Source organism: Triticum urartu, chromosome 1, assembly GCF_003073215.2.
Source record: "Triticum urartu cultivar G1812 chromosome 1, Tu2.1, whole genome shotgun sequence".
Classification (NCBI taxonomy): Eukaryota; Viridiplantae; Streptophyta; class Magnoliopsida; order Poales; family Poaceae; genus Triticum; species Triticum urartu.
In genome coordinates, this window is record NC_053022.1 from 440,510,912 (window position 1) to 440,514,959 (window position 4,048).

Below are 4,048 nucleotides of genomic sequence, written 5' to 3' on the forward strand. Positions count from 1 at the left end.
TTGCTTCATGTGCTTAGTGATATGCTCCAAAACCCTCAACTACTTTCCCATATCCACATATGACCAAAACCCTAAGCCAAACTCGGTCCTACCGATTCTTCCTATCCGGCGCCACCGAGTTTCATTTGTCATAAGCCACTGCCAAACCCTAGCAAATCGGTTCTACCGATAGGGATCTCGGTCTCACCGAGATGGGGTTACAAACTCTCTGTTTCCCTTTCGTAACTTTTTGGTCTCACCGAAAGAGCGAATTGGTCCCACCGAGATTGCAATGTAAATTCAGTGTTTCCTTTTTGTAACTTTTCGGTCTCACCGAAAGAGCAAATCGGTCCCACCGAGTTTGCCTGACCAACTCTCTAGTTAGCTAATTACCAAATTCGGTCCCACCGAGTTTGTGTAATCGGTCTCACCGAGATTACATTATGCCCAAACCCTAACCATATCGGTCCTACCGAGTTGCATGTCAGTCCCACCGAAAATCTCTAACGGTCACTAGGTTTACCTTTCCGGTCCGACCGAGTTTGTTGATTCGGTCCCACCGAGATTGGAAAACTGTGTGTAACGGTTGGATTTTGTGTGGAGGCTATATATACCCCTCCACCTCCTCTTCATTCGTGGAGAGAGCAATCAGAACACATACACAATTCCAACTCATATGTTCTGAGAGAGAACCACCTACTCATGTGTTGAGACCAAGATATTCCATTCCTATCATATGAATCTTGATCTCTAGCCTTGCCAAGTTGCTTTCCACTCAAATCTTCTTTCCACCAAATCCAAATCCTACGAGAGAGAGTTGAGTGTTGGGAAGACTATCATTTGAAGCACAAGAGCGAGGAGTTCATTACCTACACACCATTTGTTACTTCTTGGAGAGTGGTGTCTCCTAGATAGGCTAGGTGTCACTTGGAAGCCTCCGACAAGATTGTGGAGTTGAACCAAGGAGTTTGTAAGGGCAAGGAGATCGCCTACTTCGTGAAGATCTACCGCTAGTGAGGCAAGTCCTGTGTGGGCGATGGCCATGGTGGGATAGAAAATGTTGCTTCTTCGTGGACCCTTTGTGGGTGGTTGCTTCTTCGTGGACCCTTCGTGGGTGGAGCCCTTTGTGGACTCGCGCAACCGTTACCCTTTGTGGGTGGAGCCCTGTGTGGACTCGCGCAACCGTTACCCTTTGTGGGTTGAAGTCTCCATCAACGTGGATGTAAGATAGCACCACCTATCCGAACCACGGGAAAAACATCTGTGTCTCCAATTGCGTTTGAATTCTCCAAACCCTTCCCCTTACATTCTTGCAAGTTGCATGCTTTACATTCCGCTACCAATATACTCTTTGCATGCTTGCTTGAATTGTGTGATGATTGCTTGACTTGTCCTACAATAGCTAAAATCTGCCAAGAACTAAAATTGGGAAAAGGTTAAGTTTTTATTTGGTCAAGTAGTCTAATCACCCCCCCTCTAGACATACTTTCGATCCTACATCGGTGCTCATACTTTTTCATTGTATCATCCATGCTAGTTTATTTCTGTGTTTTTTGCTTTCTTCTTGTGTGTTTAATAAACCTAAGAAAAACCAAAAAAATTAGTTGTATCTTTTAGCTAGTTTAATTTTCATGCCTGTAGTAGTAATAATTAAAAAGAAAACCCAAAAAGATTTCTTGTTCTTCTTTTGCTTGTTGGGAAATAGTTTTATTTCTTTTCTTTTTCTTTGGGGGTCGAGAGGAGAAGACCATGATGAAAATGTTAAAGTGGCTCTCATATGCATTATTGTTGATCTAACAGGGAGCCCATATTACCTTGTCTTCTCTCTTGAGTTGAATGCTTGCAGATTCCAGCTTAGTCCAATGCACGTGCACTATTATTATTATACACATCATTCGCTCGTGCAAGTGAAAGGCAATAATGACAATATATGATGAACTTATTGAGATGAGAAAAGCTGGTACGAACTCGACCTCTCTTGTTTTTGTAAATATGATTAGTCCATCGTTCCTAATTTAGCCTATTATGAAAGAAACGTGTTTGCAATGACAATTAGAGAGTATAGTTGCTTATGCCATGCTTAATTAGCTAGGAGCTTATAATGGTTTACCTTGCGTGCCAACATGCTATTAAAATGGTTCTGATGTGGTATGATAGGGTGGTATCCTCTTTTGAATGATTCGAGTGGCTTGACTTGGCACATGTTCACGCATGTAGTTGAAACAAAATCAACATAGCCTTTACGATATTTATGTTCATGGTGCATTATATCCTACTCATGCTTACATTCGGTGTTGATTAATTTTAATGCATGTTCATGACTGTTGTCACTCTCTAGCTGGTCGCTTCCCAGTCTCTTTCTAGCCTTCACCTGCACTAAGTAGGAATACTGCTTGTGCATCATATTCCATAAACCCCAAAGTTATTCCATATGAGTCCACCATACCTTCCTATATACGGTATCTACCTGCCGTTCCAAGTAAATTTGTATGTGCCAAACTCTAAACCTTCAAATAAACATTCTGTTTTGTATGCTCGAACAACTCATGTATCAACTAGGGTTGTCTGTATCTTCCATGCTAGGCGGGTTATTCTCAAGAGGAGTGGACTCTGCTCCTCACTCACGAGAACATGGCTGGTCACCGGGATGCCTAGTCCCATGCTTTAAGCAAATCAAATCAAAATAATTTCAAACAAAACTCCCCCAGGATTGTTGTTAGTTGGAGGCACCCGTCGTTTCGGGCAAGCCATGGATTGATGGTTGTTGGTGGTGGGGGAGTATAAACTTTACCATTTTGCTTGGGAACTATAATGTGTGTAGCATGGAAGATATCGAGATCTCTCGGTTGTTATGTTGACAATGAAAGTATACCGCTCAAAATATTATTCATATCTATTACAAAACCGAGCTCTCGCACCTCTACATATCCCTGCTTCCCTCTGCGAAGGGCCTATCTATTTAGTTTTATGTTGAGTCATCATCTTCTTATTAAAAAGCACCAGTTGGAGAGCACCTCTGTCATTTGCATCCATTACTGTTAGTTTACATTGAGTATGACTTGACTGGATCTCTTTTACCATGAATTACAATGTCTAGTCAGTCCTTGATCTTTAAAGGTGCTCTCCATTTATGTTTTTCGGTCTCAGAAAGGGCTAGCGAGATACCATCTTGTTATATTATATTATGATTGTTTTGAGAAAGTGTTGTCATCCGAGATTTATTATTATTGCTTGCTAGTTGATTATGCCATTGATATGAGTAAACATGAGACCTAAATGTTATTGTGAATATGGTTAGTTCATAATCTTTGCTGAAAACTTGAATGCTGGCTTTACATATTTAAAACAACAAGAGCAAACAGAGTTTGTAAAAGTTTTCCTTTATTACTTTCAGTTTATCAACTGAATTGCTTGAGGACAAGCAAAGGTTTAAGCTTGGGGGAGTTGATACGTCTCCGTCGTATCTACTTTTCCAAACACTTTTGCCCTTGTTTTGGACACTAACTTGCATGATTTGAATGGAACTAACCCGGACTGACGTTGTTTTCAGCACAATTGCCATGGTGTTATTTTTGTGCAGAAATAGAAGTTCTCGGAATGACCTGAAAATCAACGAAGAATTATTTTGGAATATATAAAAAATACCGGAAGAAGAATCCACGCCAGGGGGTCCACCACCTATCCATGAGGGTGGGGGCGCACCCCCTCCCTCGTGGGCCCCCTGGTGCTCCACCGACGTCAACTCCAACTCCATATGTTCGTGTTTGGGGAGAAAAAAATCAGAGAGAAGAATTCATCGCGTTTTACGATACGGAGCCGCCGCCAAGCCCTAAACTCCCTCGAGAGGGCTGATCTGGAGTCCGTTCGGGGCTCCAGAGAGGGGAATCCGTCGCCATCGTCATCATCAACCATCCTCCATCACCAATTTCATGATGCTCACCGCCGTGCGTGAGTAATTCCATCGTAGGCTTGCTGGACGGTGATGGGTTGGATGAGATTTATCATGTAATCGAGTTAGTTTTGTTAGGGTTTGATCCCTAGTATCCACTATGTTCTGAGATTAATGTTG